Source organism: Heloderma suspectum, chromosome 2 (assembly GCF_057233095.1).
Source record: "Heloderma suspectum isolate Gila_16-S chromosome 2, 16-S_ref, whole genome shotgun sequence".
NCBI classification, from domain to species: Eukaryota; Metazoa; Chordata; class Lepidosauria; order Squamata; family Helodermatidae; genus Heloderma; species Heloderma suspectum.
The window spans coordinates 143,681,991-143,707,073 of NC_139459.1; the positions used below are offsets into that span (position 1 = coordinate 143,681,991).

A 25,083-nucleotide genomic window follows, 5' to 3' on the forward strand; every position below is an offset into this window, starting at 1 on the left:
CCCTCACTACATCTTGTGTTAGCAAACTTCATAGTTTTAATTATGTACTGTGTGAAGTACTTCCTTTTGTAAGTACTGCATCTCCCCTTCAAATCTTTTATGGCCGTGGGTTCTAGTATTATGAAAGAGAGAAAAAGTCTCACTGTTTATTTAATCCACACCATAAATAAAGTCTAAGGTCTGATATTTCTATGCAGGCTCCAAATGTATGTAACATTTGTGATCTGTTCAAGTAACAGTAATGGGTGATAAGAATATTCTAGATTATTCTGTGTTAATACATGCAGTGGGTAAGAAACCCATGGTTAATGTTATTTAATACATTTCTATACCACCCAATAGCCAAAGCTCTCTGGGCAGTTTACAAAGATTAAAAACATTAAAAAGTACAATATACAGAGGTTAAAAGCCATTTACATAAAAAAACATAACAGACAATATACACAAGACAACATATATCTAAAACAACTTCAAGCAAGCAATCTAAAGCAATCAACCATAAGACAGTCCAGGATCAATTAAAACTCATATGCTGCCAAACGCCTGGAAGAAGAGAAAGGTCTTAACTTGGTGCTGAGAAGATAACAATGTTGGTACCAGGGAGGGGCCTCAGTGGTGGCACCTTCCATAATTGGGGGCCACCACTGAGAAGGCCCTCTCCCTTGTTGCTGTCTTCTGAGCTTCCCTCACAGAAGGCAGCTGGAAGAGGACCTTAGATGTTGAACGTAGCATATGGGTAGGTTCGTGTTGGGAGAGGTGCCCCTTCAGGTATTGTCCCAAGCCATGTAATAAAGCCTGAATAGGACAGAATCAATTTTGTTGATAACTTCTAGTTCAACAATTTCATGCTGGAACGTCCTTTGAAAAGTTTGGGATGATGTATAGTCTTTATTTCCTCTTTTATATTACATTTTGGGCGTTTATTTGTTGTTCAGTTGTTCAGTCGTGTCCGACTCTTCGTGACCCCATGGACCATAGCACGCCAGGCCTTCCTGTCCTGCGCTCTCTCCCGGAGCGTGCTCAAGTTCATATTCATTGCATCGGTGATGCTATCTAGCCATCTCATCCTCTGCCGTCCCCTTCTCCTTTTGCCTTCAGTCTTTCCCAGCATCAGGGTCTTTTCCAGAGAGTTTTCTCTTCGCATTAGGTGGTCAAAATATTTGAGCTTCAGCTTCAGTATCTGTCCTTCCAATGAGCACTCAGGGTTGATTTCCTTTAGGATTGACTGATTGGACCTCCTTGCAGTCCAGGGGACTCGTAAGAGTCTTCTCCAGCACCACAGTTCGAAAGCATCAATTCTTAGGCGCTCAGCCTTCCTTATAGTCCAGCTCTCACAGCCATACGTTACTACTGGGAAAACCATAGCTTTGATTAGACGGACCTTTGTCGGCAAGGTGATGTCTCTGCTTCTTACTATGCTGTCTAGGTTTGCCATAGCTGTCCTCCCAAGGAGCAAGCGTCTTTTAATTTCATGGCTACAATCACCGTCTGCGGTGATCTTGGAGCCCAAGAAAGTAAAATCTGTCACTGCTTCCATTTCTTCCCCTTCTATATGCCAGGAAGTGACGGGGCCAGATGCCATGATCTTAGTTTTTTTAATGTTGAGTTTCAAACCAGCTTTTGCACTCTCCTCTTTCACCCTCAACAAAAGGCTCTTGAGATCCTCTTCGCTTTCTGCCATTAGGGTGGTATCGTCTGCATATCGGAGGTTGTTGATAATTCTCCCAACAATTTTAATTCCGACCTGTGATTCATCCAACCCGGCGTTTCTCATGATGTATTCTGCATATAAGTTAAATAAGCAGGGTGACAATATGCAGCCTTGTCGTACTCCTTTCCCAATTTTGAACCACTCGGTTGTTCCATGTCTGGTTCTTACTGTTGCTTCTTGACCCTCGTACAGGTTTCTCTTGCTTTCTCCATGACGCAGCGAATGTTGGCGATTTGATCTCTAGTTCTTCTGCCTCTTCGAAACCCAGCTTGTACTTCCGGTAGTTCTCGGTTCGCCTACTGCTGAAGCCTAGCTTGTAGGATTTTGAGCATCACCTTGCTGGCATGTGAAATGAGTGCAATTGTGCGGTAGTTTGAACACTCTTTGGCGTTGCCCTTCTTTGGAATTGGAATGTAAACTGACCTTTTCCAGTCTTGTGGCCACTGTTGAGTGTTCCAAATTTGTTGGCATACTGAGTGCAGCACTTTAACAGCATCATCTTTTAGGATTTTAAATAGCTCAGCTGGAATACTGGGGCGTTTATTAGTGACCCACAGTTTGGTCATAAATATGTGATGTAATTCTACTAAGCTAAGCTGGTTTGACCCTGTAAGCTGTCCGGATGGGAGACCCCATCCACAGCTGTTTACCTCATGTAAACAGTTGCCAGAGGAAGTATGAGGTATAATTAATAGGCTGCAATCCTATGCACACTCACCTGAGTTCTAATTGAATTCAGTTGGGCTTACTTCTGAGGAGACATGCAAAAGATTGTGCTGTAAGGCAAATTGTAAAAGGCTTGGGAAAATTAAAAAATGGTCTTCACTTGGTACCAGAAAGGTAACTATGTGAGCACCAGGCAAGCTAGGGGGTACTGTGTTACTTTTCTACATGCAGGGAGTTTGGTGTTGTTTTATATGTGGAGGAACATTCATATACAAGAGCTACTACCTTCAATCCGAATTTATATCATTGCCAAGGGGTTGCACTGCATGAGTTGATCAGTCCTCTGATGTTTAATTCTATCTCATTTTGCACCTTAGCAAGCTTCTGTTAGAACAAAATGGTTACTCTACATCTTGGAGAATGGAATGCTGGGATATAAAACACTTCTGTTGAGAACATGCCTGATGGTAACACCTACCATGAATTCCACCATTGCTGTAACTGCTACAGAGTCTCTCACGGATGTTTGGCTATGTATATGAATCTGAATTCCTTCCTCTCAATTCCATCAGTGGCTATCTATGAACCTGTTTCCTTAGAATCTGTTTCTTTTCCAAATTAGTCCCTTTTCTGTTATGTGTCCTGTGAGTTTCTCTAGTAGCTGGGAACCTTTGGGTGTGTTCATGGTATTTAGTGCCCTCCTGAGATGCTTCTAGATGGGACACTACCACTCAAAAGATACTGCGGAGCTATTCCATCTCCCCTTCCTTTAATGGTTTTTTGTGTGGTAGGAGAAAAGACACAAGAAATAGCAGGTAAACAAGGAAGGATTGCAAATGAATCTAGTCTCTGTGTGCGCACACACACATGTAAAATCCCATGAACGAAACAGGGCAATTACTACAGTAAATGCTGCCTTCTGATTAAGCACCCCCAGTGGAAATCCTAACTGGAGGTGGTGTGTCTGCTCCCTCTGGTGGCCACACTTAACGCTGCTTGCACTGGGTCGCAACATTAACTCCTCCTGGCAGGTTTTGTTTTTTTGGGGTGTGAGCTACAGGTGTCTCAAAATCTCAGGCATGCTTCTGGCTTTTCTTGATGAATTAAAGAAAACAAGAACATTTTGCATCATACAAGTAGTCAAGTGGAAACAAGTTGGACTTTTAACATCCGTAAGTCACAGTACGAGAACCAGTACTGGCCATGGAAGCTCACTGGGTGATTTTGGGCCAGTCACAGACTCTCAGCCCAACCTACCTCACAGGGTTGTTGTTGTGAGGATAAAACAGAGAGGAGGAGGATAATGTAAGCTGCCTTGGGTTCCTTGCAAGAAAAAGGCGGGATATAAATGCAATAAATTAATAATAAATAAATTAATTAATAAAACAGTTTTCACAAGATGTATTGTACTCAGCAATTGGCACCCATGATAAACATGCAATAATGCATCAGTTATGAAAAATGCATATATACTTTTTCATGGATCTGCTGTGGCCAGAACATGACAAGCCATACATGACTTACAGAGCTGCACAGGTTTCTGGTATGTTTCCGAGCCCAATTCAAAGTGCTGGTTTTGACCTTCAAAACCTTAAACAGTTTGGGACCAAGTTACTTGAAGGACTGCCTTCACCCATATCAGCCTGCCCACACTTTAAAATCAGAAAGAGAGGCCCTTCTCATTTGCCCACCCATGAGAGCAGTCAGGTCGGTGATCACACGTGAGATGGCCTTCTCTTCAGTGGCCCCACACCTTTGAAACAAAGTTGTCATTGGAGGTCCCCCATGCTCCCCCATTGCAGGCTTTTAAGAAGGCCCTAAAACATATTATTTTACCATGGCCTTCTCTTGATATGACTGCTGTTGTTTCTGTTACTACTGTTGTTGCTGCTGCTGGTTTTATTGTTGGCTTTTATAGTTGTTTTTATTGTTTTTACATTTTTATTGCTTTTAATATTTTAACTGTTTTTATGTATTTTATTGCTGTAAGCCACTTTGGGAAGGCTTCTGCCCGGAAAGGTGGCCAATATATGTTTTAAATAAATAAATATACAGAGCTGATTCAATTATTCGGAAGGGGATTGCACCCCCTCAGAATGCATGTGGGGAGATCATTTGTTGGGATACTTCCTGGGGATAAACATTTCTTTGGTTTCTCTTGGTCTTTATCTGCTAACCCCAACCCTCATTCTTTCACCTTTTAGCGCCATGCCCTCATCTTTGGCTGAACCCTATTTTTAAAAGACATACGAAGCAATTTATAAGAAAAATATGCTTTTCCTCGCTATTGAGCAAACGCAGCCTATACTCAGATACTCGTCATGAGGAGTATCTCATGATACTCCTCTGCTTCTCTTGCCATGAGGAGGACGTTGCATGATGGAATAGTCATGATTAAGATTTCTCTTCTTCTTCTTCTTCTTCTTCTTCTTCTTCTTCTTCTTCTTCTTCTTCTTCTTCTTCGCAGTTACACAGGGCTGCTAATTTGATCAGGAAAGAAGGGCTGGGGGAGGGGGTGTTAATGCCTTTCCTCTCACACTGTTTCTTTCAACCTGAATCTCTCCTATCTGCTATTAGCTCCATGGGAAGGGAATGGGGCAGGGGTGGGGAGACTTTTATAAACAATACTTTAATATGCTGCATGCCCTGTGTCGCTTAAGTAAATGAAAAACCGACACTGACCAGAACATTTATTTGATTTTAAAACAGCTCCCTCCCGCTCCCCACTCTGCATTAACAATACTCACCAATTACATATTTCAGACACTCATGAAAATGCCCATTGAGGCCAAGGTGGGAAAATAAGTAAACAGCACGGTGTGATACTATGAGCAAAAGACTGGATATCATACTTAGATGCCAGTGTGTTTAATCCTGCATTCTGTTATTTTGTATATTACCCTCAAAGCTGAAAAAAGCACCTTGCATACACTTTCTAGGCTCTCTTCCAGCAAAGCAGTTTATGAGGCCAAGCCTACTTAGCTTCCACACTTGTCATGTTCCTTCTGATTATCCCTGTTGACATAGACCTTTGCTTTTTTTCTGCGCCAATGTGAACCTTATGCATTGTACCTTATCTAACTGCATATCTGCTCCCTCCTTTAAGTAACAACTGGTCTATTTGTTGTGATTGTGAGTGGACTTTATGTTTGTTCCGCCTGCTCATAACCAAAAGTATTGTTTGTACATTGCACTGCCATGAGTGTTGTTCTGTGGGATTCCCTTCCAGGAAAAACAAAAAACATTAAAGCACTTCCTTTAAAAACCCAGCCATTTTGCTAGTGCCACATAACATTCAAACAAAATGTTCTGTTTTCAAGAAGTTCCAAGCAATACCACAGAGACAGTATTGCTATGAGCAGGCATGAGGGGGGGAAATAATAATTTTCCACTGCTAATAACTGCTAAACATGCAAGCATGCACAAATCAGAGCTTATCTTTTCAAACATGGCAAAAACAGGAGACAGTGCTTTATGTGATCACCTTTAGAGCTGGCACATTCAAGGTAGAAGACAAGTAAAGGTGGCTGGTGTGATGGCCCAGCAGGGTCATGTCTCAGGTCCATGAGGAGAGGGCTAGTCTAAGGGCATGTCTACATGAAGCTTTTATTCCACACCTTTACCGAAGCTTCTGTCTTAGGATTCTTTGTGGGATTAAGCTTAGCTCCTTTACACGTGCTCTTTTCCAGAGGTTTTCTTTCTCTGCCTTTCAATATGTGTCATTATACATCCACTAGATGGCACTGTGGTATAGCGGAATTGCGCAATGACAGGAGGGTCTCATTCTACCACTGCTGTATAATACCAGACTTTCCTCATTAGGAAAAAAAAAACATGATAATGGTTGCAAAGCACGGGAGAAGCTATGCAGGATGACAATGTTATGTAAGGGACCCACAAGCTACCTTGAATGAGCAATCACAAACGCACAGTAAAAGCTTCGTGTAGAAAGGCTCTAAGGGTCTACTGCCAAGTACTGCAGTCTAGGGCAGGCATGGATCACATTCCAAAGGCGCAATAGAAGGTGCACAAGGTCAGAGACGGGTGTCATTGTACAGTGCAAGCTGGCAGGCAGGCAAGATCCAAAAGGCCGCGCTACAGAAGAGGAGGAGCTACTCTGCCTGATAAGTTGCTCAGACTGGGGAGCCAAGCCTGAGGCATCTGTTTTAATTTTATTTATTTATTTAAAATATTTATTGGCCGCTTTTCACGGCAGAAGCCCTCCCAAAGCAGCTTACAGCAATAAAATACATAAAAACATTTAAAATATTGAAAGAGATAAAAACATAAAAACAATAAAAACAACAATAAAAGCCAGCAATAAAACCAGCAACAATGATAACAGCAGTAACAGCAACAACAGCAGTCATATCAAGAGAAGGCCACAGTAACATAATATGTTTTCAAGGCCTTCTTAAAAGCCTGTGAGGAAGAGGGAGACAAGCTCTGGTGCTCGAGAAATTCTGAGGTGGTGGAATTTTAACATTTGTATACAAAAAGGTGTTAGGAAATTTTGTAATATAGGAACAGGGTGTTATCTGTAAGACAGTATTTTTAATGTAAATGTTTGGTTTGATTTAGCTCCTGAGGAAGGAAGCATTCCGAAATGTGTCGAGCACAATAAATTTTGTTTTCCTCTTTCCCTCTTCGCTTCTTCTTAAAAGTCTGCAATGAGGGAGCATGGCAGACCTCCAATAGGAACTTGTTCCAAAGGTGTGGGGCCACTGCAGAGAAGGCCCTCTCATGTGCGATTACCGACCTAACTGCTCTCACAGGTGGGCAAATGAGAAGGGACTCTCTTTCTTATCTTAAAGTGATCAGAATGGGTGAAGGCTGATGTGGGTGAAGGTGGTTCCTCAAATAACTTGGTCCCAAACCATTTAAGGCTTTGAAGGTGAAAACCAGCAGTTTGAACTGGGCTCGGAAACACACTGGTAACCAGTGCAGCTGGCGCAGTATAGGCATTATGTGATCAAATTGTCTTGCCCCCACCAATACTCGGGCAGCCGCATTCTGCATGAGCTGGAGTTTCTGAACCATCTTCAAAGGCAGCCCCACATATAGGGTATTACAATAATCCAGCATGGACATCACTAGTGCGTAAATAACTGAGGCAAGGTCCGTCCTCTCCAGATAGGGCTGCAGCTGGCGTACCAGCCCAAGCTGGTAAAAGCACTCCTGGACACCGCAGTCACCTGAGCTTCCCAGTTAGCTCAGGGTCCAGGACTCCTCCCAGACTGCACACTTGGTCTTTTGTGGGGAGTGCAACCCCATCTAAGACCAGTTGTAAATCTCCATCCGAAGTAGTTGGTTTCCCAACCTACAGCACCTCTGTCTTGTCTGGATTAAGTTTCAGCTTGTTCTCCCTCATCCATCCCAAAACAGCCTCCAGACACTGGTTCAAGAGTTCCACCGTCTCCCTGGGATGTGCAGATGGAAATGAGAAGTAGAGCTGAGTATCATCCGCCTACTGATGACATTTCAGCCCAAACCTCCTGATGACTTCCCCAGTGGTTTCATGTAGATGCTAAAAAGCATGGAGGACAAGATAGAACCTTGTGGCACCCCACAGGCTAATGGCCATGGGGTGGAACAGAAGTCCCCCAGCAGCACCTTCTGAGACCGCTCCTCCAGAAAGGACCAAAAACACTTTAAAACTGTGTCTCCCAAGCCCAATCCAGATAAATGATCCAGAAGGATACCATGGTCGATGGTATCGAAAGCCGCTGAGAGGTCCAGAAGAACCAACAGGGTTGCACTCCCCCCCATTCATTCCCTGGTGGAAGTCATGAACCAGGGCGACCAAGGCTGTTTGCGTCCCATAACCAGGCCTGAAACCTGACCGGAATGGATCTAAATAATCAGTTTCATCCAAAAGTGCTTGGAGTTGTAAGACCACCACACGCTCCAGCACCTTGCCCAAGAATGGCAAATTTGACACAGGGCGATAACTATCTGGAACCACGGGATCTAAATTTGGTTTCTTCCCATTCCCTGGCATAAGTCATCAACCAGGGTGATCAGTTATCATCAGGCTCACTCCTGGCTCCCCATGTCACTTGAGCCAAGTGGGCTGGCGAACAGCAGAACACAGTCCAGCCATGATCAGGATAGTGCAAGGGAGCAGGAAGAACTGGGCCAGCTGTTTCCTCCACGTATAACGTGCCCTGAGGGCACAGAGCGTGAGCCACCGGGCCCTGCTGCCAGATTGCCTAGTTTGAGGCTCTGGTGTGCATCTTATAGCTGGTTCAATACTTTTTAATGCCTGAGGTGGGAAATCCAAACAACATTTTCCTTTCCATTGTGGAGCATGGTTGACCAGGGAATTCTGTGGCAGCTAGCCTCACAGATGTGTGAGAGCAAGGATGTGCTTTTGCACAGCTGCCATACATTTAAATCAGGGATGGGGAATGTGTGGCCCTCCAGACATTTATTAATTTATTTATTAGCAATCCTTAAATACTGCTTAATGTAATAACATCTCTAAGCAACTGAATTGCAACTCGCAGCATCCTTCCCTATTGGCTATGCTGGCTAGGGCTGATGGGAGTTGCAGTCAAACAACATCTGGAGGGCCACAAGCCCCCTCCCCCCATTTAAATGGTAGCCAGGTCTTCTGAGGCTCAGATGCAAAGGGTGAAGCCTGAGAAGGAAGGAGTCATGCCTGGCAGAGCAGGGAGGGGGGCCTCGTTGAATGAAAGTGAGTTTTGGAGTGCTTTTGTTGGTGTAAAGGTTGGCAGAAGGCTGCTTAGGGAAAGAGCCTGGCTGTGCCTAATTTATTTATTTTATTTATGAAATTTCTCAATCGCCCATCTGGCTGGCCACTCGGCCACTCTGAGCAATGTACAACAGTACAATTTAAAACAGTAAAATTACACATTAAACATTATTTAAAAATACCCTAACCCACCCCAAATGCCTGCCTGAATAACCAAGTTTTCAGTGCGTGGCGGAAGCTCATTAAAGAGGGGGCATGGTGGAGTTCCCTAGGGAGGGAGTTCCACAGAGTGGGGGCAGCCACCACAGAGAAGGCCCTTGTCCTCATCAGCCTAGCTGTCCTGGGTGATGGGACGAGAGAAGGCCATCTGAGGCTGATCTTGTTGAGCGGCCTGTCTGATGTTGCTGGAGGCGCTCCTTGAGATAGGCTTGGCCGGAACCATATAGCATTTTAAAGGTCAAAAACAACACCTTGAATTTGGCCCAGAAAACAACTGGTAGCTAGTGCAACTCCTTCAGCACCAGAGTGATGTGATCACGCTGGCGGCTGCCTTTAATCAGGCAAGCCGCCGCATTCTGCACCAGCTGCAGCTTCCAAACTGTCTTCAAGGGTAACCCCACATAGAACCCATTACAATAGTCTAGATGAGAGGAGACCAGGGCATGTACTACAGATGGGAGCAGATGGTCGGGAAGGTAGGGGCACAGCCGCTGTATCAGATGAAGTTGATACAATGCTGTCCGGCTCATAGCTGACACTGGATACCTGGGAGTCTAAAATGACCCCCAAGCTGTGGCCCTGGTGTTTCAAGGGTAGCCGTACCCCATTCAACACCAGGTCAACATCCCCCAACCTTCTCTTGTCTCCCACCAAAAGTACCTCTGCCTTGTCAGGGTTCAGCTTCAGCTTATTCCTCCCCATCCAGCCACTCACTGTCTCCAGACATTTAGACAGGGATTCTACAGCCAACCCTGGTTGGCTGTAGAATGGCTCAGGGTGGCCCTGGAGGGACAGGGGTGATCAGACAACTGGATATAAAGTTGCTTCATAAAATGTGGCATGGTATCCACTGGGGACCATTTATTTATGATAAACTGTAATATGTTTCTCTTGATATTGTGCTATTTGTGTAGAGAGTGTGTCATTTTCCTATGTTTGCAATGACTAATGGTTTTACGCAAATTAATCTGACTTGACTTGGCATGAGTAGTGGGAGTGAATGTCAAATCACCCTGTAGGTGATTTTAAAAATATATATATTAAGGCATTAACTTCGATTTTTCATATCTTCAAATCTTCGAAGAATAGCCTTTCCCCAGCCTGATTTCCCTGCACACAAGCATAAATTTCTTGACTGGCCAGTCTTCGAAGATGCAAGCAGGCCCCCCACCCACCTGAGCATCTCCTGCCTCTGCATTTCTCAATCAGAGGGAGCAGAGGGTAAAATGCCTCCCTGCAATGAAGGGAGACACTTCTGATCCCCCACCCCACCAAGCTAAGAAGTAATGTCCTCTTTTGCTCCTCAGAAGCAATGTCCTCTTTTGTTCCAGAGCACCCTATGGGGCTCGATGGGGCTTACTCAAGGCTTGCAGACCTACAGGGTGATCTTATGTCTACTCAGCAGTAAGTTCCATTGAGTTCAATGTGGCTTACTCCTGAGTGAGTGCCCAGGATTGGGGCTGCGAGAAAACATTATGGCACCAGTTAAGCTGGAATGGGTGAAAAGCGTGTGTGTGTACAAGCACTCAGTTGTGATCCTTAATTTTGTTTTTTAAAAAAGGGAGAGAACAAGCCCCTGATCAGCGCAAGAAGCCTGATTGCCTTGCGGTGTCCCATCCAAAATTCTGACCGGGGCTGACCCAGTTTCACTTCCCAGATCAGATAAGGGCTGGCACCTCTAGCCCTCTGCTGGTTAGTGATGAAACTTCCCCTGCTAAGGAACCTACGCAATGTCATCTCATGGTCTTCTTCGAAGCTTCAAAGAAGCAGGCAGCCCCCCCCCGCCCCCAACGTGAGTGCTGGGTACCGTCGCTGCTGCCCCTCTTCCTCGCCCTGGATACAAAGGGCTGGTGCGGGGAAAAGAGCATCATCGGCAGACATCCCCCAGCCTCTCGCCCTGGCCTCCAGCCGGTGGTGGTGGGGGAGAAGGGGACAGGTGCCTCCTTCCCTCCACCCGACCTGCTACAGCGGCGGCAGCAAAGGACAAGCTTTCACTGGGCTTTGAGCCCCAACAGGATGCTCGCACCATCCCTACACACACACACACACACAGGGACAGAGGAAGAGAGGGACAGTGGGCAGGGAATCAGCAGAAACAGGGACAATTTCTGATCCTCCAATGAGAGCCGCCATCTTTAAGAGCAGGAAAACAGAGTGTGTACCGAGCTCGCGCATTCGATCAAGAACCCCAACGGGGAAAATGGGAGAGTGTGGATAATCACGTTTTAATGCGAGTGCGTTTAACCCGACAGGACCCCGGCTTCGTTGCGATGGCAGGCATAATGTAGATTCGCCCTCTGTTGCAATCCCAGTCTGCCCTGCGCCCACTGGAAAAATGCTATACAGGCTTTTCAGGGCCAGTGGCCCATTAATTAGAAACTTCCTCCTTTCCCTTTCTTTTAAAGTGTCTAGTTGGTTTCTTCTTAAAAAAGAGTTTTATGGATTTTCATCAAAAATTTCATTTCAAACAATATAACAATCAACATTTCATATCATACTATTTGTGGGATGTAATATTATCACATAGTTTCTTCTGTCTCTAGTTCATAAGGCCCGTACAAGGAGCTACTAAAGTTTGTTGTTAAAATCTTTAATTGTTCCTTCAGTTAGTTTGTGCGTGTTTTAATTAGCACAGCAGATCTTTCCACAGTGTCCCATGAGACTATTTCATCCTTGTTTTGGTTGGAGTATGTGATAAACCTATGCCAAATTCCGCAGAACTTGTCTTTGTTTTAGCGCAGTCCTGATGCTTTAATTTGCCTTGTTGGTTTTTCCATTAAGACTTAGGACCAAAGTCTATTTCTCCATTGGCTAATTGCTCTTCTTTGCTCTTTTTTTTTTTCCAAGCTGCTGTAATTTTCAGGCATGCTGCCACCCAGAAAAAGTAAGTATTTCTTTGTAAAGCAAATTTTGATTATTCCGTTCACGTATGAACAATAGGAGATAGTTCTATAACTTGTCCCATTATTTTTTCTGCATTGCCAAAGACTTGGAACAGAACAGGGATATTATTGGACATGATCACCACATGTGTAACTATGTCCCATTTTTTTCACAGTTTCTTCAGCATTTTTGCATGACTGACTGATAACTTAAATACCACATATGTATTATTTTAAAACTGTTTTCTCTTGTTCTAGAAGATATTGATCTCAGTGGGGCTTTTATCCATAGTATATTGATCTTGAAGTTTCTATTGTAATGCCTAGAATCCTGTTCCCAATTATGTTTCAGCCCTTCTGTTGTACCATAGTTCACTTCTAGCAATATCCTATATATTTTATAAGCCAGTCCCTTTATTACACAATCATTATGTATAATAACTTTCTCAAATTAGGTCGGAGGGCATACTATTTGTGCTTTCATCATTGGGCTGGAGATAAAGTGCATCACGTGTTGTAAGTGGATCCAATTTGTTTTGGGTTGTTGTTTATCTGCTATTTGCTGGCCTGTTTAAGGGTTATACCAGTGTTCAGATCTAATAATCTATTTATCCCTTCCCAGTGTTGTTGATGTTTGAATTTGTCCTTATCATAAATAAGGCACAGAAATATGGGTACTGGAGACAGTTCAGAAGATAGCTTTTGTCCTACTTTCTCCATGCAGACACTGCTGCATTGAGAAAGGGGTTGTCAGTTAGGTTTGTTCCCCCCACCCCGCCATATTTATGTGCTCTAAAGGGCAGACCCTTGTTTCATCCAGGTCTGCATTGTTTATCTCCACTCCAATCCAACAATTTTATTTGTTATTGTTCATAATTTGTTTAATTTGAAATGCATCGAAGTACAATTGCAAATTAGGGATGCCTAGACATACACACCCCTGCATTTCATTGTGCTTATATAAAGTGCTGTTAGCAAGACTTGCTTTCTTTTCATGTATATAGCTCATTATTAATTTTTGCCATTTACCAATACGTTGTCCTTAACATAAATTGGGAGGATATGATGTAAGAAAAGAATTTTGGTGACACTTGTCATTTTTACTGTAGCTATTCTACACAGCCAGGTCAGCGTTAACTTTTCCCAACTGTTGAGTTTGTTCACTATTAGTTTGTAAAGTGGTTTATAGTTTACTTTGATTATATTTTAAATGTTATTTGGGTATTAATTCCTATATATTTCATAGCTTTGTCGCAAGCCGGGATACCAACGATTCTGGTGAGCTCAATTTGTTCTGTCTTTGTCATGTTTAAAGCCAATCTTTTTTTTTTATTTTTCATAAGTTATTGTTAATCCTGACATTTAAACAACATTTGAAATTATGGACAGAATTTTTGGGAGGTTCTTAGGATCTATAAGTGTAAGTGCTACATTATCTGCAAACAAGTTTATGACAATTTTCTGACCATTTATATTTACTGCATGAATTGTTTGCTCTTTTTTTATAGGGTTTGCCGTTGGTTCTATTGAAAGGGCGAATAGTAGAGGGAATGCTGCAACCGTGCTTTGTGCCTCTCCAGATGGGAAGAGGTTGGGAGTCCAGGTCATTTGTTCTGATTAGGGTTTGGTTTGAGTAGTTTAGAGATTGTGTAGTTATTTTCAAGTCTAACCCCATTGTTACTTGCCAGAAAGGAAGGACCAGAACCAACGTAATATGATGTCTCCAATGCCCATCCTCTCCAGATGGTCCAGGAGGATACCGTAGTCAATGGTATCAAAGGCTGCTGAGAGGTTGAGGAGAACAACGAAGGAGCATTCACCCCTATCCAAAGCCCTCCTCATATCATCCACCAAAGCGACCAAGGCCGTTTCTGTCCGATGCCCAGGCCTGAAGCCCGATTGAAATGGATCTAGATAATTGGCTTCTTCCAAGTGTGCCTTCAACTGCATCACCACCACCACCCGCTCAATCACTTTGCCCCAAAATGGCAGATTCAAGACTGGGCAAAAGTTGTTCAGAACTTGGGGATCCAAGGAGGGCTTCTTTAGGAGCGGTCTTATCACTGCCTCCTTGAGGGCTGATGGCATCACTCCCTCCTCAAGGGAGGCGTTCACCAGTGCACTGATCCGCTCACCCAATCTCTCTCTGTAGCTCAAAATGAGTCAAGATGGGCAAGGATCAAGTAAGCAGGTGGTCAGCCTTACAGATGAAAGCTCCTTGTCCACTTCATCAGAAGGAAGAAGGAACCGATCCCACAAAACTGGTTTGCCACAGGCCGCCTCTCACTCGCTAACTTTATCCACGGTGCATGGAATAATACTCCTGATCCGATAAATTTTATCCGCAAAGTGCCTTGCCAAGGCCTCACAGGAGGCCTTAGAATGCTCCAGTGGTTCTGGAGCAACTGGACCAACCAGGCTCTGGACCACTTGGAACAGCCTCCTGGGACAGCACTCTGCAGATGCGATAGAGGCTGCATAGTATTCCTTTTTTGCTGCCTTCATCACCATGTGATAGGCTGAAGATACAGCTCTAGCCCGTGTCCAAACGTCTTTGGAGCGAGACTTCCGCCACCTGTGCTCTAGCCGTCTCACCTTCTGTTTCAGGGCTCGTAACCGCGGATTGAACCATGGTGCAGTTCGAACCCTGTTCAAGGGGAGAGGGCATTTCGGAGCCACCTGATCTAATGCCCCAGTGATTGTAGCATTCCACCCACCCACCAGGGTCTCGACCGAATGGCCGTTTGCATGCTCCAGAGAATCCCCAAGCGCGTTCAGGAATCCATTTGGATCCATAAGATGCCTGGGGCGGACCATTTTAATGGGTCCTCCACCCCTGCGGAGGGGTTGTGGAACTGAGAAGTCCAACATCACCAGATAGTGATCTGACCATGACAAGGGGTAGTGGATATACCCCCGACTTCCAGATCACTCCCCGCTTCTCCAGAAACAAACACAAGGTCTAGCGCATGACCGGCTACATGGGTGGGCCCAGTTAATAGGGTACAGCTCCCAGGAAGCCATGGTCTCCATGAAGTCCCGAGGTGCTCCTGTGAGGATGGCCTCTGAATGTACATTGAAGTCCCCCAACACCAATAAGTTAGGGGACTGCACACGCACATCAGAGACCACCTCCAGCACCTCGGCCAGGGAGTCAGTCGTGCAGCGGGGTGGACGGTACACAAGCAGAATCCCCAGACTGCCTGTCAGGCCCAGCCTCCAGTACATGCACTCAGCAACCTTGGTCTCCCGGAGAGGGGGTCTGGTGAAGACCAAGGACTCCCGGTAGATAACAGCCACTCCCCCTCCCCGATCCCCAGCCCTCGGCTGCTGTGCATACGAAAATCCGGCTGGGCACATGGCCACCAGAGTTGGAGCGGCGTCCTCAGCCAGCCAGGTCTCCGTAATACATGCCAGGTCTGCACCCTCATCCCGGATCATGTCATGGATGAGGGAGGTTTTCTGGGTAAAGACTTGGCATTGCAGAGCAGCAGACGAAGGTCGGAAGGTGAAGTCACGCCTCCCCCAGCCATCCTTTGGCTCCGGACAGGCCCAGAGCAGGGGACAGATATTACACATCTCTCCCTTGTTCCCCGTACCTGGCATGGCCTGCCCCTGGCACTCCGCCAGCGCCTGCCGCCCAGCCTCTGTGTGTCCTGGCCCCCAACACTCCCCCCGCTGCCTCCGTCAGGGGGACAGATGCCCCCTCGCTCCCGCCTATCAGGCAGGCTACCCACCCCTAAAAACACAACCCCCCCAAACCCACCCCCCACTAACAGTTAAACGAAAATCAAGACAACCCATCCTCCTCACCAGTACTGGCTCTCCCAGGCCACCTCGGCCAGCCAGCTTATATGGTCCCTCCAGGAGGAACAGGTGGCGACAGTCAGCAGCAGGCGCAGGACCTGGGGCCTGGTCCTGCAGGGAGTGGCGGTCTGCCAGGCAGAAGCCCACAGGAGGAGCGGCGGTGGTGGCAGGGGCTGCAGCAGCAGCAGCAGGCTCTCCCTCTTCCTGGATGGTGGCTCTCCTATAGGTACTGGCTCTCCACAGGTACTGCTTTAATTAACCAAATAAAACCAAATAACAACCATAAAACATTTGAACATATGAGCATCTCCCCTTAACAAATATCCAGGATTCTCGGAATGCGGAGCCCATGCCACATCGTGTATATGTGTGGGTAGGAAGGGAGCAATAGCAAGAGGGTATGCAATCTTATTGCCCTGCCCCCCAATTATTCTATTATGGCAACTTTAATATACAAATATTTTTATAATGAAGAACGATTATATTCTAACTTGATATTCCAGTAAAGTTAGGTCTGGAGCATCTGTATTTTGGAAACATCCTGTCAGAGTTTTTCTTGTATGGTTGCAAACATGTCTCCCATGATCAGTGTTTGGCCATATGCTTTCAGTGTTTGGGGGTGTACTTGTTCCATGCCATGCCATGCCATGCCATGCCATTTCATTCTTTACATTTCTATACTGCCCAATAGCCAAAGCTCTCTGAGCGGTTTACAACGATGAAAAACCTTAAACATACAGTATTATGCATAATATAGAAACACTTAACTACAAACAGAGCAGACACACATACACACGCACATATCCAAACATAGATTGTCTTCTTTATCACCATTGTATAAGCCATTGACCTCTCCTGGGTTATGATTCAAGGACCACAGCAGTTGTTTTGCCTCTGCAGGTGTGGTGATGATGTGGGTTTTGCCCTCGATCTGTAGAACCAGGTGGCTGCATTTGTATGTAATTTTGGACTGCCATAACTGGTCCATGCAGTACTTAAGATTTTCTTCTCTGTAAAGTTTTAGGGCATAAGCCCTGATATAGCTGAACTGGAGAACTGTTAAACAAGAGCTTCTCTGTATCAGCTGAAAATCCCACATTTAAAACGGAGCTTTCTGCTTCCATTTTCAATGCAGGGTCACAACAAACTACCTTTACGCGCGCTTCCTTCCTCCACCACCTTTCCCCCTCTTTTTCCCCCTTATCTGAGTCTCCCATATGTTTCTTTGGTCTATCTCCCCTTCTTGAGGCTTCTCCTTTTTCCACAGAGGGAACTCAAGTGGGGTAAAGTGATAGCTCATTATCTCTGATCTATTTAAAAATGGAATAAAGGTCATTTAGGGTGCAGTCCTATGCATGTTTAGACAGAAAAAAGTCTTACAGCTCCCAGCATTCTCTAATCAATACGGCTGGCTGGGGAATGCTGGGAATTGTAGGATTTTTTTCTGTCTAAACATGCATAGGACTGTGCCCTTAGTGCTGGAGACACCATGAAGGTTAACGGCATCATCTAAAGGGCGTGCAAACTTCTGTGAGTGAGCAATCGCAATAGCAGGAAAAAAGCTCTGTGTGAAGAAGCCCCAAGTCCTGGTCTTTGGATTTTGTGGCTGCCAAGATGGTGTCCTTTAACACTTCATTTGCAAACTTGGCTATAATATTATCCTGTGGCCTGGCACCTTCAAGAGATTTAGGATAGAGCGCTTGGTGGGCACAAATAAAGTCTTGTAGGGTGATTTTGAGGTTCGGGAATGTCTCTGCTAGTCAGTTAATTAGGATTGTGATTATTTCTGGATCCTCTACAGATTCCCTGACACCTCTAATACACAGAAACTGCGTTTGCATGACATGCTAACCCACAATGGGTTGTTGTCTGAAACAACCCACGGTGGGTTAGTGTGTCATGTGAACCCAGACCAGTTTTATCAAGGGTGGGTTGTTTTCCCCCCCAAACCCACCCTAATAACCTATAGACTGAGTCTGGACGATCAGAGGGGAAACAATGCATTGTCGGTTGTTTTCCCCACCCCTGCGTGCACCAGTTGAATAACTGGGATTACTCTAATTACCTGCCCTGCGTTGTGGGTTGCTGTGTCATGTGAACCTGGCACATGACATGGGTGTAATTCATTTTCACTCACCCTACAACCCACGCCTTGAAGTATGGGTTGTAGGGTGGGTGAAAATGAACTACGCCCACGCTGCGTTCAGACGACACAACAACCTGCCATGCGGCACAGATAATTAGTGTAATCCCAGTTGCGTGACTGGCACATGTGGGGGCAGGGGAAACAACTGATGCTGCATTATTAGCCCCTGCTGATTGTCTGAACTCAGCCATGGTCTGTTGTAGGGGTTGTTTACCCATGATGGATTGGTGTGTCGTCCGAACCTGGACATGCCAACCCATCATGGGTAAAGGGCATCGGACAGCGAGCAGCTCCACAAGAGGAGGAGAAACCCCTGCCACTCTTCCCAAGTGTGACTGCGATCGCTTTTGGTGGTCGCAGCCAAGCTGCTGCCAGTGCCCCTTTTCCCTTGCCAGTGAGAGCCCCATCAACTGTGCCCGAAACAGCACATCGGAGGGGGTGTCACCGGCACCCTCTTTGTCCCTTCCGGTCCCCCTGTCATGGCTCCGATTGTGGCTGAAGCCCTTTTAAAAAAAATCCCAGCTGAGAAGAATTTTTTCCCCTATGCCTGGGGAATGTGCACTAATGTTGCCCTAATTTATTTTAATTTTTTTAAATTTGGTTTATCGCAGTTGCGCATTTGTGCAACAGCAGGTTAATGAAAAATACTGGCTTGCCCTGTCTGGAGCCCTGCAGGTTGCACTTAGCAAACATACAGGGTTGCAGTTGAGGATAACCTATATCTAGTCCCTTGCACCTGTTTTTAGGGTGTCCCACACACTGTTCCCCTTCTCCCTCAGGATTGCTGAAGTTGCTTCTAGTTTGACAGCTGTCAAACTAGAAGAAGGGAAAGCAATCTTCAGGGTTAAGTGAGGTGGGCATCTAGTTTCATATAAAGCAGCGGGGAGGCTGGCAAGGTGGGGGACCATCCTTGAAAGCATTGGCATCCCATTGGGAAGTGGGTAGTTCTAAGCATCCCCCCCCCAGCCTCATGGGGGGAAAATGTTTAAAATTACCCACTTCCCAGTGGGATGCCCATGCTTTTAAGGGTGGACTACACCCTTGGTGGGGTCCCCCACCTAGCTCACCCCCACCCATGCTAGCCTCCCTGCTGCTTCATATGAAACTAAATGCCCACCCCACTTTTTGGCAAAGATTGCTGAAGCTGCTTCTAGTTTGCAAGCTGTCAAACGAATGATTATTGATTAACAACATCAAGATTGCTCAAAATGTTGCGCAGGAAATTAAAATTAAAACATTTTAATAATATTGAAATTTTACAAACATTACAATATAGAATAGTAACAAAATAAGCATTTATTTTATACGTGTATAGTCAGTTTTCAGCTAAATAAGCTTTCAAGGCAACTTAAAAATACTAGGAAATACACATATTGGCCTTATGAATTAAGATTCAGCAGCCTCAGGTGGAATTGCTGGCTGCTAAATACGCAGGGAGGCCCTGCTGCGTTTCTGGCTGGCCTGGGAGATGGTAAGTCCATGAGCCGGCTGCAAGCTCTTTATCAGCCAGTGCCTCCAGTAACGCAGGAAGGCCACCACCAGGGGAAGTTGCTTCATCTGCCCTCAAAGAAACATGTTTGTCTTCTAGTTCTAGCAGTATGTGTGTGGGAGAGGGGGGAAATCTCTCTATTGACTCTCTCCAAACCACACATACATTTATGAGCCTCCATGATATGACCCTTTGCTCATAATTTTTCTAAGCTCAATAGCCCCAAACACTTTAGGCACAAGGTCTTCTTCAGTTGCTAGTAGTGGGACATCGCAGAGCTGCACAAGGACTCCAAGTTCCTTCAGAATATCCCAAGTAATGACAAATCTTAGCAGTCCCTTCAGGGTATTGGGCCAAGTCTTGACCAAGTCAAGTCAATTAAGTCCCTGCATCACACCCATGTTTGCGAATGTCTGTTTGCTGCGGTCGTACTTTACATTTTTAGGTGTACAATTAAAAAACACCTTGTGCCCGGTTAGGTGTACAGCTCACGTGTACCAGGTGGAGCAGTCTGAGGCTACTCACTTGTATTCCCTCAGGCTATATTTTCACCATATCACCAAGTCATGTCTATTTGAGGCAGCTGCTTGTACTGACCAAGGCTCCTGTTGCAGACACAGAAGCAAGAACGCGGGACGTTGTTGCTCCAGAAATAGCTAGCTCATTTTGCGGATTCAGAGTTTCCTTGGGGGACAGGGGCGCTGCCAGGCACTTAAAAGATTCTGGCCTTCTGCAAAATTATTTAAATTTCGCAGAAGGCAAATCCAGCCAATTAATTTCTCATCCAAATCACTGCAAATAAAATAAATTCTTCAATTAAACCCAGATCATCTCAAATCATCCCTCTTCAGTTACAATTAATTTGCAACGGTGTGGAAAAAGTGCAAAAAAGAGAGTGGCTGGTAGTTTTTTTCATGAGCAATGATCTCTCACACACACCCTCTAACTAAAAATGGCAACACTTAGACCAATATGGAGTTTCAAGTGTGTGTGTGTATGTATGTGTTGTGTTGTGTGTGTGATGGGATTATTTAGTAATAATGCCACCTGTTAGAAAGGCAACTGCAAAGAAAAACAAAAGGCAAAATAGAATGAACACTGGCCAGTCCCACATGCACACAGGCTAGCTGAGAACAATAAAAAAAGACCACAACCTTCTTCAGTGAAGAAAATCAAACAGTTTTACTCACAAACATTCTTGCATATACAATGCAGGTACAGCGTAGAGTTTCAAAAGAGTTTGTTCCAGCCATTCTTTTGTTCCATGACACAGCTAGTAGTGAGAGAGCAAACACACATGCTCCCAGCAGTGGTGGAAGTTGAGGTGGGGTGGGGGGACTACACTGTAGGCTATAGAGATCCTAAGGATAGCTGTGGTCAAAATTCCCATGAACTAACGATCGGCAACGCTGCCCCCTTCCAGTAATTTGCAGATGAGGTTGCAATATTCACAACAGGTGGGGGGAGAGGGGTGGACAGGTTTCAGCACATGGGATGGGCTAACCCTTCTCTCCATAGCTGTAATCCCTCTTAAAAATCATCCCCTGCATGGAAATTAAGCTAAGAAAAAACCCTTGCATTAGCACAAATAGACACTCAGGGGTAGGGTTGTTGCAGTCATCCAGCTGGGGCTCAAGGCCTGGCGAGAAATTGCTGGCTCCACCCGTCCTTGCCTGAGTCGGTGCATGCGGAGTCGGGCAAGTGCAGGGACCCCCAATCCCTCACCAAGCCACAAAATGGCGGCTTGGCCTTTTTTGTAAAGGCCAATTTCACGCAAATGGCGGCGATAAAACAACCATTTATGCAGGATTACAGGTTAAATGGCCATTAGGCAAAATGGCAGCTTGGTGAGCACTCGCAGACCACCCAATGACTCATCCCACGCAGCCACTGGGGGGTCTGCGAGCGGTGCGCAACTCGGACCACAGTGAGTTCGCCCATCCCTACTCAGGGGTCTGGGGAATGGGTCCAGGGCCGGGGGCCAGCCTAGAAACATCCCAACTGGGGGATATCATTTCACCCTCTGGTTCTTCTTCCAGACACATGGACATTTCCAAAGCAGCTCACCCACTCCTCAGTCATCTTTGAACAAAAAATGTTTACTGGTTAATACTGGTTAGCATTGGAAATGTAAGTGTTTCTACCTAGGGAATTATTTAATTGCAGCAAAAATTAATTGGAAGAGGGAAGGTATGCATGGGAGGTTTAGAACTGGGTGTAAGGTGGAGGTTGTGACAGGGCCCATTTGTAGCAGTTGTCGAAAGGAGCAATCAGCATATCAGTAACCACAATCATCCCAGAAGAACTGTGCCTCAGCTGACCAGATCGCTCACGTATCTTGTCATGCTGTAATCTCAGAATGGGGATTTAGTGGCTGAGGGGGTTTCTGTGGCTGCTGGCCTTCTAAAGGGATGGCATCATCCTCTGCACCAGGGCCCAGAAGCTGTGGGTTCTCCTCCAGAAGTATGTCTCCTCTCATCTTGCATATGCTGTGGAGGATGCAACATGCCATGATCATGGGCTTCTCTGCGCCAGGGTTTTATCCCACACCTTTACCAGGGCTTCTCCTTCCAGATTCTTTGCAGGATTAAACTCAGCTCCTTTATATGTACTTACATGTGCTTTTTTCCAGGGATTTCCTTTCTCTGCAAGTTCTGTATGTTTCATTATACACCCACTAGATGATGCTGTGATATAGCAGAATTGTGGAAGTACACGCAGCCGTTGCAGCACCTCAAGACTTTTCCTGATCTTAAAAAAACGGGATAAAGGTTATTAAGCAGGGGAGAGGCCCTGGAGGTTGACAACATTGTGTAAAGGGCCCACAAACGTCTGTGAGTGACCAACCGTGAGCGCACAATAAAAGCCTCATGTAGAGGTGCCCATGTCAGCCACAAGACCTTCCTCCACATTCAGAAGTGTGTAAAGGGGCCTCCACTTCGCTTTCAGCTGCCCAAAGGTGCTTTCTACCGGTAACTTCACCCTGCTAGTAGTTGAAATTTTTTTCCTTGGGCAATCTTGGAGAGAAGTAGGAAGCCAAGAGCCAGGGCTGCAGTGCATAAGCCTGATCTCCAAGAATGAGTGGGTGCACTGGAACAACAGTGACTGTGACAGGTGGACTGTTGAAGAAAGTACCAGCCAGCAGCTTATCTGCTAGGGGAGAAGTCCAGAATACAGCTGTGCCATGGCTTCTAGCTGATGCACCTAGGTAGTAATCTGTTGGCGTTGACCCCGGCCTGCAGCACCATGCTGCAGAAGCACTTGTGGCTGTAAGACTCTGGGCTGGATGCTTTATGCGCTAGTTTCCGGACGTGAAAAGAGTCCAGTGCACCTGCAGCCCAGGGGAATCCCAGCTCTTGAAAGTCCTGAAGTACTCTAGTCTTCCCCCATCATCCAACTTTATCACATCTGAAAGATACATCTTATTCAAGATATATACCATCTCTTGGAAGATTTCACCAGTGGTGGATTTCCTTACCCCAAAAATAGAGTTAGGGGAAGGTAACTGATGTTGAAAGTGAGTTTGTTAAGAGTGACAGCAAGCCCTGTACTCATGGGGAACGAGCATTGCACTAGAGCTTTGGCTATTGGGTGGTATAGGAATGTAATAATGAATAAGAAATAAACTACAGCATCTTGTCTTTGGACTATGGGCCTAATTTCTTGGGCAATTGTGTCATAGGTTGCACTGGAGATTCTGAAAGTTGTTCTAAAGCGTGCATCATCCTAGACTTCTTTCTCCAGCATGGAGAGCCGTACCTCCTCAGTTTTGCATGTTTCCCACACTGACTGAATACAGTCCCCCATCCACCTCTGCGTTTCTTTGGCATCAAGCTCATACAGAGCAATTGCAGGTTCAGTTTCTTGTTTCTTGGGATGCCCTCACCATGTCCCTTGCAAGCTGCACTCTGCCATTCTTTCTTCTGTTCTTCAGCCTGGCCACTCTCTGTGCACAAGCGGTGCTTCCTGCGGCAGTTGCTCGTGCGGCTGTGCTCTCTGATGGGCTGCTCTGCCAGCATCTCCCTCACGTTCGTCCTTCCCAGCGATGGGCTCCTCCTGGGGTCCCTCAGCTGTTACTTTTACGGTAAAGTGTTTTTAGCAAGTTTTGATAGCAAGCCTTCCTCTATCTAATTTCATTTGTTAAAGTCCACTCCTTTAACTACAGTCTGAAGACCTCCTCTCAGTCATTTCATACACTAGCTGTAAGAGAAGATATCGGTCATAAATACATGCTGCACTCTTTGCTTCATCTGTAAAGTACACCATTCTGACCATTGGTTCCTGCTGGCGCATAATATATTTCTCTCCAGGGTCAACTCTTGGTCAAGGATTTGACAGCTGGGAGGTGGTGCTTCTGTGCAGGTTCCCAGAAAGATCACCAAATTGATAGCAGCATCCCGAGTGGGAAGGTAAACATCACTACGGTTAATCATGGTGCAGCCCAATTATCTGCATCTGTGTGGGTATATAGACAATTGGATTCCACAAACAGATAGTTAAGGCTGTGCTTGGCGCCTGTGTTTCAGAACAGACACTCTCTGGTCAGCAGCTAGCCCTAGAAAGCGCCCACTGTGCTCTCAGTAGCAGCTGTGAGATTCAGCTCTCTGCCTAGAGCGGGAGGGGAGCAGAGGAGACTGCCTGGTGTTGCCAGGCGGACTTCTCATTCGGAAAAAGAGCTAGAAAGAGCAAGGCAGCCAGGCAAGCGGCTTAGTTTTGAGACCACTCTTGCCAGCTGCCTCTGTTTCATGGGGGTGAACTGGAGAAACAACCCAGAGACAACCTATGGTTCTGGGTTTGGATGCAATGATAACCCATAGTTTAAACAACCCAGAGTTCATAACCCAACAGCAAAGCTTGGGTTTTATTTGTGATTTGTGGCTGGTTAACAAACCACAGTGTGTTGAGGAAGACAGGTTTGGATGCAATAACAACCCAGATTTCAACAAACCACACTATGTATTATCGTTATGTGCAAATCAGGCCATTCTCTTATGCACTGAATGGCAATACAGAGCTATTTCACACATTCGAGGTTATTTCTCTACATCTGATGACACACTTCCTCCACTGAAAAACACTGTGTTTGCAGTCATATAAATGATGGTCCAGTCACATATGCAGTACATCAATGGATGTTATAAGGTTAAAAGTTCCCAATTGGGTGGGGGAGTGGCATGCAGGGGAATCCCTTCTCTTACCTCCAATCAGAAATAACACTGGGACTCCTTTTCCCACTAGCTGCTTGCCCAGAGATGCTCACACATAATAAATGTATTATGGCATGTGTTTTCTGAGCTAGAGGATATCTAGCCAACCAAATCAGCCCCTCAGATCTTCTGAGGAGGTTTTGTTGGTCGTCCCATGTCCAACAGCATGTTGCCAGGCAATGACAGATAAGGGGGCCTTCTCAATAGTGCGCCCACCCTCTGGAATGCTCTCCCACGT

The 25,083-nt window shown here is 45.7% G+C and overlaps 1 long non-coding RNA gene and 2 pseudogenes across 2 annotated transcripts in view; 1 reads left to right on the forward strand and 2 right to left on the reverse strand.

The window, feature by feature from the left end:
• Positions 1-25,083, reverse strand: part of LOC146352896 (protein CFDP2 pseudogene) — a 1,048,348-nt pseudogene that overhangs the window by 954,969 nt on the left and 68,296 nt on the right. The window lies entirely within an intron of this gene.
• Positions 5,377-14,993, forward strand: LOC146352927 (uncharacterized). Its single transcript, XR_014787382.1, has 3 exons — positions 5,377-7,152; positions 12,162-12,198; positions 12,652-14,993. It is a non-coding gene; the product is annotated as an uncharacterized LOC146352927 (long non-coding RNA).
• Positions 22,507-23,445, reverse strand: LOC146352928 (uncharacterized; annotated as a pseudogene).